The 14,820-nt window shown below is 36.9% G+C and overlaps 1 protein-coding gene across 3 annotated transcripts in view; it reads right to left on the bottom strand.

Moving 5' to 3' along the window:
- KLHL32 (kelch like family member 32) overlaps positions 1-14,820 on the bottom strand; it is a 120,393-nt gene that overhangs the window by 77,411 nt on the left and 28,162 nt on the right. The gene's annotated exons all lie outside the window — the stretch shown is intronic.

A 14,820-nucleotide genomic window follows, 5' to 3' on the forward strand; every position in this document is an offset into this window, starting at 1 on the left:
TTTGATGAAGGTATTAAATAACACTGGTCCCAATAGATTCCTGAGGGACACCACTTGTCACTGAGACCTATCATGACTCTAAGCCATTGAACTCTGGAAGCAACTGTCCAAACACTTTCTTATCCATCTACCAGTCCCCACATTGAATCCTGCCTCTCTCTAATTTAGAGAGAAGGATGTTGTGGGAGACTAGGTGAAAAAGAAGTTCAATTCAGATGGATGATGTCTGTAGCTCTTTCCTTGTCCACTGAAGTAGTCACACCTCAAATATTCTGTGAAGGTTTTTGAAACTGAGTAGGAACTACATCCATTTTTTAGCAAAGCCAAAGAATTTGATCAAAAGACAAGGCCTGCAATGGTCCTCAGACAGTTCACATTCAGCTGAACTTGATTAGCCTCCAGGAAATTAGTCTCCCACTTAAATGAACTTCATCCCGCTCACTGATCCACACTGCCTTCACCAGCAGGCAAATTTCCTTCTTAGCCTGAGAGTTGTTGAGGTTTAATCCAGCATGAAAAAAATCTGTCCAACCATGGGCAGAAGTTGAACTCAAATTCAGTCTCTAATTTGCACTCCTGTACCTGAATATTGTAGTTTTAACGTTAAAAAAAAAAAAAAGGACCCTTAAATTCTGATCTGAGACTCAGCCAATATCTAAAGAATGAGTTACAGTTGAGCTGTTTGACTCCAATTTCAGATGCATCTCTGAAAACACTCTAAGATTTTGTCAGCTTATATAGATCCATCAGTCATGCTTTTAATACAAGGCTACTAGCCTACTTTATTTTTCCCTTGGGTACCTTAAAAACAAGGCAATAAGATAAATATCTCAGGTGAATGCAGAAGTGACAGACAGGAAAAACAAATGAAATACAAAATGTTTGGACAAATGCACAACTTAAAGTCAATCCTATCAGAAAAGCTACCAAATTTGACTAAACATGAAACGTTAATCATGTTAGTTACTGACTTCATTCAACAGTGCTATTGTGCTTTATTTTAAAATATTTCAGCTTGAAATAAAATCTATTTGATTATGCTTCATTTCTGCTTAAAGATCTTCATAAGACTAGAAAGTTCAAGTTACCAGTGTTAACCAAAGACCTCTTTTATAATAAAACCCACGGATTAGAGGACTTGGCATTTTTTCCAGCTTATTTAAATATCCAGATCTTGTTCTGCCACTCAGTCATATAATTACCCAACATTGTGGTAAATAAATTGATTGTTTAAATTCTGATATTTCAGTTAAGATTTTAAGTAAGTAAACTAAATCTCCCAACACAAAAATGGCAAATGGAAGTACAATCCATTTACCATTTTTTGGCAACTGCTCCAAAATTCAGGTCTCAACATGCTTACACAAATAGACATATTCCATTTGTGGAATTCCATCTGAGGTCACACTTATTTCAGATGCTACAGATTTAGATGGCTTTATTTTTGTGGGACAGGCAGATACTTTATTAGGTCCTCTTTTAGGAGGAAGGAAGGAATCAACCCTCCATTCTTCTTCTGATCTTGTCCCAAAACAGAAGCAAACCTACAGAACCATACCCAAAAGAAAAAAGAAAACAAAATACACAGTCCTTATATAAAAATACTAAAGCCATTAAAAAATTCTCAAACCCTTGAAAACTTAACTTAAATGTGGCAAGCTGCTGGGCATTTAACACAGTGTAGTTTCACAACTTGTGTCTGACTTTCCATGCTCAGCATGTTGTTCAGCTTTCAAAAGCAAAATGCACAATAGCTGTAAAATACCACCAAATCAGAATAATGTATTACTGTAAAATGTCCAGACACATTGATTTTACCAGTCAGGCAGAACTGCAGCAACATATATGGGCTCCTTCACAACATACCACTTCAGGAACAGATACCTGGGTAACAGACACACAAGATGTGTGTCAAAATCCCCAAAATACAAATTGCTCACTGTCACAATGGTGACATACAAAATTGCTCCTTGCCTTTGAGTCATTTTCTTACTCAGATGTTCCATATCCATGAGAGTAATGAGCTTTTCCTCATTTTTACACATCAAACTTACAGCCATGTCAGTCATAGTAAACAGTAAATGATCACAAAACAACTTAACCAAGTGGTATGTATTTTGCACAAGCAAATTTTGTCAGTGAATTCCACATATCTTAGAGGCCTTTTAAAGGCAAGAAACAGAATCAAAACAATGCAGTGTCAGGAGACAAGTAAATTATGTAAAATGAACTAATGGTTTTGCTTTATGCTGTTAAAAAGATAGCAGTGTGACTGAAGTCATAAGTACCTTATTGCTGTGACCTGAGGCCTTCCTTCAAGAAATACTCTCCCTCTTTTAGGAGTAAGGAAGCACATGGTTCCAGTGCCTAGCAATAACCTCTAAAATATCTCAAAGTTCCCTCAGCGAGATTGTGAAGAGACATTCATCACTTTCCATTTTTGTTTAATTCAATTTCAAATGCAATATTCAAAAGAAATCTAAGCTTTCAAATACAGACAAGGAAGCTGAGCTTACTACAGCAACTTACAGTAACTCCAAAAGTAACATTTCCTCAATTTTCTCACTGTTTTGGCAACAACCAGCAGCCCAAGATCCAAGTCCACTACAACACAAAACAAATATTTGGAACTTCTCACTAAAGCATAGCCCTGACCTACACAAATTCTTGTTCTACCACAGACTCAGCCACACAATAATAATGTCTGGGGATACTTTAGAATTACTTCCACTTAGCAAACTAAGTGCTAAAGAACTGATCAATGAAGTCAAGATTTTCCTTAGCTATTAATCTTGTTGCTCTGAATTTTCTAAGTAATTAACACTACCTAGCATTGTTTTATTCATTTAAAAGAGCTGATTTGTCATCTCAAATTTCTGCCTCCAAAATTAAACAATGATACTGACTTGAGTTCTTTTTAAAATGATTTTAAAATAGATAGGCTGCTTCATTAAGGGCAGCGTTTTATTCAAATTCACTTCCCACATCATATGCACTCAATTCTACATTCAACTGTTCCGTAGCCTTTTCTTAACAGGAAATTGATTGTACTTCTCACCTCAGGCATCAGAAAAGCTATGAAGAAAGTAAACCAACACTTCAGAAATCTCAGATTAATTTTCCACACTGCTCAGGGAACTCAGTTAGGATGTGATACTTCAAGATTGTTTTCACTTCACGTGTAACTTTAAGCCTATGAGAAATCTTACTGGCATCAGTGATGTGTGGATCAGTGGCATATTCTTTCTGATTTGGGATCTAAGCTTATCTGTCACTTGGGCTACTAAGTATCCAGTCCTAACATAATCCTTTTTATTTGGGCTATGAACATTTTCAGGCCAAAATGTTATGCTTTGCAGTTTGTATTAAAAATAGCAATTCCCTGTTCATGTAACAGTAATATTAAATAAATAAATCATAATCTATTTCATCTATTTTGTTCTATTACTCCTGAAATAACCTTTGGATCTCCTGAGCTTCGTGTTCTTATTCTTCATTACATAAGCCATGTCATTTTTCCTTTGCTGTTTTCACCTATCACAACAAAAAAGAATACATTCAGAATCTATGAACAGGAGTCAAAATACTGCTTTGACAGATGGCCATACCCACATCAAATATCAACTATACTCTAGATGTGCAATGTATACTTATCCAAATAACCAATTTAATATGTGAACGTTTCTTTACAGCATGTAAGAATGTGCCTTGTTCTTCATATAACTAGCTTTGTTTCCCTACCAATTCAAGCCTGTCTATCCTAAATCAATCATCAGCCAATCAGTCATGTCCTCTGGAGCCTCTTGCACACTGAAAAACATATCCATCAATACCAATTGCATGAAATATGATTAAGTGGCTCATTACACAATTCTTCTGAAAAAAGTTCTATATAAATTCACAGAGAAAATGTCACATAACATCAGTCACTGATAACTGAGCCTACAGTAATTCATCTGCTCTATAAAATCTACCTAAGCATTGCTTTTCAAGCATTTGCCAAGCAACTAAAATGAATCCCAGGAAATGGAAAGGTCAACTATCATTCATAGTTTAAGAGCATACATAGTTAAGTAAATAAAACTGAGCGGCAAACTATACAACTTTATGCACAGTATTCAAGAGTCGCATATTACTGTTAGTAAAGGAAATTCCACTGAACCTTTGGAGTTTCTTTTAGTACGTCGTGTCAGACACTGATACATAATTACACGGCCCCAAAGAGCTTACCAAATCAAGGATATATACAAGGCACTTGTTATGTTACACTCTGGATACAAAAAGATAAACCTTTCTTGTTATCTTTCAAAATAAGTAACGAAAATTGCAATAAAGAACTACCCTACTGTTTAGAGAACCTAAGGATGTGAGATTTTTTACCTGTTTGTATATTGGATATTCCACCAAGAACAACATGATTTTCTTGGTTGTAACAAGGCACAAGGTCTTCATTCCCAGTCAAAATAAAAACTTCAATATTTAAAAAAAAAATTGCCAAAATTTCTTGCAAGCTATATCCTTGATTGAGCCTGCTTCAAATAATTCATGTTTTGCTATTCAGCATTCTCCAAAGCTCTGCTTAGGTACACAAATGCAATTTAAGCCACATGGAAAAAGGATCTCTCTAGCATGCTACTCCTATTGAGCTGCTGCATCATTACTAAAAAGACTCATATGCAAAATCTGTCTAAGTAGTGCCATATAAGCAAAATAATTCTACAATTTACATGTGCAACCCTGTATCAGAATAAAAAAAAAAAAAAACTACACAAAACTGCAAACTATTGCAGATACAGTAAAGTTATTGGTTTCAATATTTCAAAATTAATAACTCACCACAGGGGGACCTGAATATCAAAATTATTGTTTATTTTATGCCAGATGCAAGAAAACTGAATTGCAAGGACACTGCCATGCAAAGCCCTGCAGAAAATTCCAATAATGTACAGTCTGTCCTAAGAATAGACACATATAAGCAGGCCTGCCTTTTGGAGAATAAAGAAAGCAGCATAACTAAAACCAGATTTTTTTCCCCAGCATTTCCAGTCAAGCACAGAAAAGCATGAGTCACATTTGCAAATTTTGGCTTAAATTGGTTTAATGCTTCCCAGTGAATGCATAAGCCTATTGTTCACATCCTTCGATGATTTTAGCAAGTGATATCAAAAGCAAGCCCAGAATAAAATTGCAATAAAAGTCACTTAGCTCTTGAACTAGCATTTTAACTACCACAATACATTTAATTCAGGAAGGCAAAGCTTCTTGTGATTTTTTTTTTCCATCTCCAAGGAAAAAACCATGATCCCAACTTGGACACCTTTAAAGGACTTAATTTTAAAAACATACTTCATACGCCACCGTTAAGACAAGTGTCCCACCTTAGTGTATGCAGGCTCTAATTCAAGAGTTGCACAGCAAGGCTTAATCTAACAGAACTGTAGTGACAATCTTAGTTGTTATTATAATTACCTTTTTAAGAAGCCATTTATATAATGGGATGTGAATGTCATTAGACACTGACATCCAAATATTCCAAACAATAGTAAACTATGGCAATTACTTCTATTCTGCATCATAACTACAAAAGCATACTTTTTGTGTGAGAAGCCTAATGCTGAAACTTTAAATGGTTCATTTTATGAGAGTTTGCACTAGATATCTTTCCTTTATGAGGGTTTGAACTAGATAACCTTCATATCCTTTAAAATAATTCTATTTTCCATTATGATTCTAAATCTTGTTTTCCATTAAGAATATAGTACAATTTTGCTAACGTACCATCCTTAATTCCCCCCAACATATTTATTAAACTCTTTTATACAAAGGCAGAGTAATAAAACCAGCTTACTGACTATTTTTCTTTGTTTTTTCATACCATTCTACTGATAAAAACCTAAAAAAGTAAACGAACACTAACAATTTGCAAAATAAAAGAAGAATTACTAGATTAACCAAGCTTGTGTTAATGTTGCAGTCATTTGTCACAGTAGTTTTTATCATCAGCTAAACTCTACCCTCCATCGGCTATTTCCTCTGGAACAAATGCCTCTATAAAATCATCCCTTCACTTTATTTTTAGTTGTCTGCACTTGACCATGCTCATTTATCCTTTGGCTTTTCCTTCAACTCTAACAAACAACCCCCTTCTGAGCTAACAGACCACAACATCATTAATTTAATTATTCCCACAAATTCTCCAGGCTTGACACCTATTCCTTCTTGGCTGAAATCTAACCCTGACAAGGTAGATGATTAAGTGCCAGCCACAACAGCTCCTAAAAATGCAGATGAAGATTTTATAAGTTGTCCTAATATTTCTAATTTTTATATAAAATGGGCTTTGTGTACATTTGTTGCCAATTTTCATAACTGGCACTCTATGGCCCTGGAAGGGCAGGTTATTTCATCAGTAGCTTAGAATGTTCCACATGTCCAAGGAGATGGCAATTTGATTTTTGCACACATACACACACAACCTTGTGTTCTATACATACAGAAATAATGGATGCAAACCAATGGTGAAGAGTATGTTACGCTGGGCTGTAACCATTATTTTTTCACAATGTGGATTCACAAAAAGATTTTGACAGAGGCCTTTAAATGCCTGGAAGACAAACTAGGCAAGAGAGAAAAGAGGAGAAATCTTTGCCTGGGTAAGTGAATGAATACATAAAACAGTGAACAAGAAAAGATCGGCCAGTTTGCACAGGGCATGATGATTCCAGTGGAGCAACTCATGCTTAACATGTACAGAGCAGTTCTGGAGAAGGGTGAGAGCAGTGCAGGTAGAAAGTACATTGAGGCAAAGCTATACAAGGTAGTAAAGGCATGGATAATGCGATAATCTTTAAAAGGATTGCATGGAGTAAGCAGCTGGCTTCTAAAATGGCAATTATAAAAATGAATGTATGAGTGTAATAAAAATCATCCCAGTCCTCAGCAATAAAAATAAAAATAATAAAAAAAGGTAATCAAAGCTTAGAATTTGTTTTTGCACGAGACAAAAAACCAGAAATCAATCCTTTGCCCATACAGAAATTTACACCTTGCTTACTGCATGCAATTCCCTTACCCTCCGTTCACAAAACATATACCAAAACTGTCAAAATTTTGGTGAAGGGCAAGAAGCTTCCTCAAGAATCCTGCACAGCTTCCATTTAAATAGCATCTGATTAAGTCAAAAGTTTCCAGCCTGGAAAAGAGGTGATTGAGTGACAAGAGAAGAACCAATGCTTATCTTTCCCAATAGAAAAACTAGAAGGAATCAAACTGATAGAAATCAGATTGACAGTAAACAAAACCTTCACACAACAGGCAGCTGGCTGCCCTGTAAGGTGGATGAGAAATCTTACACAGGCCTAATGGGAAAGAAGATAAAAGCTTATTCTATTAAGGATTGCTGAAGAGATAGGAATCACACCCTGCTCTGAAATGTCCCTGAAAACAGCGAGGAATTCTCTGGAATACACCACATACATTTACCCTGGATTTACTCTTTCTCACCAGACATCACTAACAGCTACTGCTAAAACAAGTAGCCAATGATCCAACTCAGTATGGCCATTCTTATGCTCTCACCTAAGGCTGCTAAAGGTCTCCCTCCTTTGAGGCATCACCTATCAGGTTCCAGACTGAGAGGCAGTTTGATTCATTCATCATTCACACATTAGGTCACTCAGTAAAAGCGGATTGGGATTCAGAGACATTTCTGATGGCTAAAGTTTGCAAACTGGCTGGCTCAGGCAGACTAACTCCTGCCAAAGCAAAGCAACCAGCACCTTACAGAACTGTTCAGGACAGTAAAATGCAAAGGTTCCACTGCTTAAATCCAACTTTTCACAAGATTAAGCCTTACACTGACATGAATTCAATTTGCTAATATTGTATTTCAATCTACTAAAATGAAGGTATTAACAGGATGTAAAACAATGGCACTGTTGACAATGAAGCAACTGAAGAAATTATTTAAAGAAAGGTATCTCCTCTAAACTTCAAACAAGCATGTTGTGCAACAGAAAAGCCAGAATTGCATTGTAATGGGCTTCTTATACAAACAAAGGAGACTGGAACACTCCCTGAGGAAGTACCCAAAAGAAAACCAGCTATTTCAAGAATGATAAAAGATTCTAACACCTCTCTGTCTCTTTTGTTGGATACTTCTCATGTTATCAAAAAACGGTATGTGGGTCCTAGTCAGTGAAGCTAAAAGTGATATGCTGCCCAAATAATTCCCTCAGGTATTTTCAGCTCCACTACACCCACAGAATAGTTTTAATTTTTCCCGAGGGTGTGTAGGAAGATACTGACAGAGACTACGAGATATACAGGAGCATCTACTGCACCCAACAATGTTCTGAAACACAAGATTTCTTCACCAGACTATGGAGACTGAGAAGAAAACAGGTACAAAATGCTTCTCTGCCACAGGCCTGCCCCAGTAAATTGGTTTCCATGGGCGAACACTAAGCAACATAGAAATGCAGCTGAGCCCAGCCCAAACACAGAATACTTGTTATGGCAGCACTGCAAAATTGAACTGAGGTAGCCTGGAGCAAGCAAAGACGATGGTAAAGAAAATGGACAACCAGAGGAACATGGCTGTAATGACTCCTTTCTCTCCTGGTTTTAAACAGAGAACATGCATCAATTCAGTAGCCAAACACCACATGTTGTTGTCACACCAATCTGAGCCACTGAGTCACAGCCTACTATGGCCTATCCCACTAACTGCAGAGTTGATTTTGCCATAAACAACCATGGTGCACACACCTACCACACAGATACTTCAAAAAAAGTAAAAGAAAAAAAAACCCAAGATGATACCACAGCATATTGTCTACCTTCCAACACCTATAGAATTGCAATGAATTAATTTATTATCTATAGAAATTGCAACAGAAACATATTTACGCAGACAGAATAACAACTGTTGGGAATTTGAAAATAGAATTCAGAAAAGAGAAGCTTCTTGTAGATGCTTTTGTCAGCACCAACACTGCTGAGCTGTGGGAATTCTGTCTGCAGGAAAGAAAAATTGCTTCAGAGCCTCACAGAATAAAAACTCATTAAATACAAAGATAAGGATGAACAAAATAAAATAACCCAGATACCTTTTCATTATTTTTTCATTTTGAAAGAATATTGAAGTACTTATTTAGAAAGCTTTAAAAAGTTTGCAAACCATTTTTGTATATACTCCAGACATAAAAGAGTTTGTTCAGATAAGCATTATACAAGGCAGTCCACACCTGTCCATGCTATATTACTTCCAATGCTTTGATTTAATTTAGTAAAACAGCTGAAAATCCTATATCAAACAATATTTTGAGAAGTGAAGGAATGTGCAGTTTTCTTGACACTCAACCGTAACTGGATTACTGAATAATTAGAAGTAACATTCTAATTTGTATTTAAACTTTTATAATATCATAGTAATTTAACTCCTTTTTTTCCAGGCCTCCTCCTATTTTAGAAAAGTTCCTTTTTTTTCCTTTTAGTGAGAAGCAAGCAACACTGAATTCCCACTCTCAACAGGTGGCATATAAGTAACGTTCACAAAACCAGACAGATCCAAGACCTCCCTGGACAGCCCATCCCCATGCTATGCTACCCTCAATGTAAAGTTCTTCCTCAGATTGAGTGGAATGTCTCTAATTTAAATTTATGGCCATTGCTCCTTATCCTGCTGTCCAAGAAGTTCAAAAGCAGCCATACCTATCCATATGTGGCCTGGGCTAGGGAAGGACTGCATGTAGAACTACTGTTTGGAAGAACAGAGCTAATCTGGCTCAATGGGAAAAACTAACATTTTTAAAGATTATCTGGAAAGACAATTCCTAAGTAGCATCACTTTCAGGGTACAATAGAAAGGAAGGTGTTGTTTTTCTAGTAGACACATACCAATGGTAAAATAATAAATGACAAAATCACATTATACTGCAAAATAACATTATACTGCAGCAGATAACTGATTTGTCAGAACTAGGTCTTTAGATCTATCTCTAAGACACATCAGGGAGAGCCTTTTCCTCTTTATGATTAATACAAAACAACTTCTTTGAAAGATATTTGCTCTCAATCCCTTTCAATCCTCAGGGATTGGTTTATAAAAATTAATTCCCTAACCTTATCATGAAACAATGCAATATACTGTAAAATATTAACAATCAGCAATGTTGTGGACAAAGGAGGAAACTATCTGACAATGGGCAGGAAAGAAAGCACAGAAAACCCCTGAGAGGAATTTGCTTAAGAATCAGCTGTGACAGTTAGTAGTACAAAGTCTGTGTGCAAAATTATTATCTACTAGTTAATTTCAGATAAGAAGTAGTCTTCTAAGAATTGAGCATGTTCCTTGTGGAAAAAAGAATTAGAATGTTATTGACATTTTAAAATCTATTCCAGATAATTGATATAATTGTTCATCTAAATTCTCTTTTTGAGAAAGATCAAAGTCCTGCAACTATAAACCCACTCAAATGAAAAGCAGGGAAGAAGAAGAGTTTTTTTCTGACTGGAAAACCAATGTGTTTTGTACAAGAAAATCTTGAGGTTATATAATCACCTGCCAACACTGTAAATGCCTACTAATGAAGTCATGCAGTAACATTTCATTTTGCTCCCAGAGGGGAAAAAAGCAGAAGAATCTTTTAATTGGAAATGACTTAGCTTGCTAGAGCTATCACAGTTACACATAGTAAGTCAACTGCCTTGCCTCAGTGCAAGAGATTGAGACAAATGGCAAATCACAGCAATATGGAAAAGTTTGCCTAAAATGCTGTTTGTTGTTTTAAAAAGAATGCACAAAAATACAGATGTTTACTATTCTTTATAGTAGTCTTTTAGAGTATAGAGATAACTACTATATTCCTTAGGACATTTTGAAAGAAGAGGTACTTCAGGAGCAGAAAACAAATAAAAACTTCTAATTTTCAAGCATCTAATCTTGCAGTTTAACTCTGTATACAGAGTCTTTGTCTCCAATTCCCTAAGGGAATTTTTTTCATAAAGAGAAAATCCACAAAACTTTGGTGTACAAATGTAACAAACTTCCAAACCAGAAGTTATGCTTAGAATTTAAACTTCAATGTTTCTGCACATCTGGAACTGTGAGATTAACTATACCAACAGGAAGAATGGAAGGCTTGTTGTTAACCCCAGAAGGCTGGCCTTTAAGTATTTTGCTGAGGGTCAGGTCTCCAGCTTGTCTTAGGAAAGCAAAAGATTTTACTCTAGACTATAATCTCAAAGAAAATTTGATAAGGGAACTTCTGGCCTTCTCTATCCACTCTTCCTCACATAAGAGGCTCCAATTGCCCCAGTCTGTAAAATTACACACATTTAGTTGTCCTTCTAAAGCTTTAACAAACTTTTCTTTCCAGTAAAAAAATGACATAAGTATCAATTTCCAAGGAAATATGCTGCTCAAGAAAACACTACTATTTAAGAAGCAGATCTGCCTGAATCAAAGTGGACACAAAACAGAACTGCAGACTATACAAACCCTCCATGGAAAGCAAACATCCAGTCTCTTGTAGAAGCTGTTCTAGAATAGTGGCAAAAAAGGGGAAAAAACCTATTCGTTCTGATAAAGCCCTGCATAGAACTGAACATATTTTTGGAGACCTGGAAGAAAGACTGTAGTAGACTGATGCTGGCTGGATGCCAGTCACTCACCAAAGCTGCTTTCTCAGTCCCCTCCACAAAATGACAGGTGAGAGGAAATATAATGAATAGTTCATGAGTTGAGATAAGGAACAGGAGAGATCACTCAGCAAATACCCTCATGGGCAAAATGGACTCAAATTTGGGATATTAACAGGATTTGTTACTAACAAAATCAGAACAGGGTAGTCAGAAGTAAAATAAATCTTAAAAACAACTTTCCTGCGCCTCTTCTTCTTTCTCAGCTCTCCCTCCTCTCCCAGCAGTGCATGGAGACAGGAAACAGGGGCAATGGTCAGTTTGTCACCTGCAGTTCCTCCCACAGCTCAGGGAGGGGAGTCCTTCCCCTGCTGCACCATGGGGTCCCTCCAAGGGGAGACAGTTCCCCATGAACTTCTACAATGTTAGTCCATCTCACAGACAACAGTTCTCCACAAACTGCTGCAGTGTGGGTCACTCTTCCATGGGGTGCAGTCTTTGAAGGACAGGCTGCTCTACACTGGGTTCCCCACAGGGTCACAAGTCTTACCAAGAAACCTGCCTCCAGCATGGGCTTCTCTCTCCACCTGCAGGGTCTGCAGGTCCCTGCCAGGATCTGGCTCCAGCACAGATTTCCCAGGGGTTCACAGATCTCTTTCAGGCATCCATCACTCATGTCATCTGCTATTCTCCTTTATCATCCTCTGGAAATGCCTCTTTCTTTTCACCAACTCTAAAATTAGGTTTGATTCATTCTCCTAAGTCTTAGAAAAAGGATACTCAAGTAGTTCAAATTAAGTAAAATCCCCCTAGATATTAAAAAATCAATAATCTCACGTTAAATACAAAATATTATTACTTTTTAATCGACTCTTGCTTTTTCTAAATTATTAAAATCAAGAACATAGTGTAACTTTCTTGCCATCTTCCTCCAGAATATAGATCTTACTTCACATTATTCTAAAAATCTCTTTGTCTATTAATAAAAAACCTGTTTGCCTGATTTCAGAAAGCACAGGTTCCATATTTATAGCTGATACCTAAAGTCTGAAGAATACTTCCTACCAAACCGTAAGAGTTTAGAGGCAGACCAAATTACTCAATGCTGCATAAAGCATTCTCTCAACGCTTTTTAAATAGAAAATATTTACGTAGCTATAAAGGGCATTAACATTTTAATTTGCAATAACTGTCCAGTCAATACCAAGTAACTCAACTGGAAATAACAGGATAAATCACAGTGCCTCAAATCTCAACATCAATCAATAAGTGACCAAAGTAGAAGCTGTTCCTACCACACTGCTGGAATGCTGGGCATAGTTGCCCACTCCATGATGTTTCTATGCACAGGGTACAATGAGCTCTGGAAAGAATGTCACAAGTGTGGATGATACGGCACCCTTACGAAAATATTTCAACCCAACCAGAACAACAGGCACTATATCTATCACTGGCAAGAATACATATCAATCGCTACAGGTAGAAAGATCCAGAACCCTTCTCTGTGCACTGGGGTGAAAGGAAATAAAAATGCAAAGCAATCCTTGTTACAGCAGGGCCTGGGCACCATGACAAAGCAACATCAGCAACCATGGCAGTACAAACTATGCTGTAGCAGAACCCATAAGCGTGCAGATAAGCTCAAAAAATATGCAATTAATTGGCTCAACACCATCACAGCAAAAGTCACATCAAGGTTAATAACATTTCTTAAATACACAGAATAAATTATGTCTAAATTCTAACCAAAAGTGAGAGAGAATTGACAGGAAGATAAAAACTCTTCTCAAGTAATCAGAGAGATAGAGAAGTTGTCATACACTATTGTAACAAGACAAAAGGATTCCCATAAAGAAGTTCAAAACACTACAATTACTGTGTAGTCAAAATATTTAATAAATTTACTTTGTTAGAGAAAATAGACCTTTAAATTAATTTCAGCTTTAGTCTCTGATTAACAACAGAATGACTCACACTTAAAAATACCAGTCAACTACAGAGCTATAGATGGTCCAACATTTTGAGTGGGCACATTGTAATAAAGGTTAGTAGAACTGCTTCATATGAAGAATACTTTTTCTATGGGCAAACACAATTTTTCAGTTACTCCAATTTTAGACTGGAATTAGACTAGAATTGTCTGAATCAGATTTCCCAGGGAATATTTTATTTTACATCTTAGAAACACTTGTTTCTCAGAATAAGTTTTATCACATTTAAAAAATGACTATGGCTTCCTCTTTGAGAGCAACTAGTTACATATGACAAAAATCTGCTCTCAAATTGAACTAAATTGCATTTATCATGGTATCATAGAATGGCTTGGGTTAAAAGGGATCTTATATATTACCTAGTTTCAAACCCACTGCCATGGACACCTCCCACTAGACCAGGTTGCTCAGAGCCCCATCCAGCCTGGCCTTGAACAGGGATGGGGCAGCCACAAGTCAGGGCAATCTGCTCCAGTGCCTCACCAGCCTCACAGGAAAGATTAAATTTAAACTCTCTCTTTCCATACTTCCATACTCTAATCATAGAACCATAGAACACGCTGACTTGGAAGGGAAACATCAGGATCATCAGGTCCAACTCCTGGCCCTGCACAGGATACCCTAAGAGTCACACCACATGCCCAAGGGCACTGTCCAAATGCTTCTTGAACTCTGTCAGGTTTGGTGCTGTGATCACTTCCCTGAGGAGCCTGTTCCAGTGGCCAACCATCCTCTAGGTGAAAAACTTCTCCTGATATCCAACCTAAACCTGCCCTGACTCAATTTCATGCTGTTTCCTTGTATTCCATCACTGGTCACCAGAGAGGGCACGAGTGCCTGCCCTTTTGCTTCTCCCAGTGGGGATGTTGAAGACCACAGTGAGATCTTCCCTCAGTCTCTTCACCATCCTCTAATCACAGCTCTCATATGTTCTACAAAAAATTTTACATAGTAAAGTATCTTCCACTTCCTCACTTTACTGTGGCGTTAAATTCATAGAAAAATGTGCACTGCCTATCTCTGTTGGGGGCAGAGGGAGGGGAAGATTTAACATAAATAATTATTGAAAAAAAATCTGAATTATGTTCTTAATGTTTCTTCCTATGGATATTTAAAGTTGTATGCTCTACTGAGTGTACTGTATTTTCCAAAGGCACAAATTTAAATCTTGTTCAATATGATACCT

The sequence above is a fragment of the Zosterops lateralis genome (genome assembly GCF_965231275.1).
Source record: "Zosterops lateralis genome assembly, chromosome: 3".
NCBI lineage: Eukaryota > Metazoa > Chordata > Aves > Passeriformes > Zosteropidae > Zosterops > Zosterops lateralis.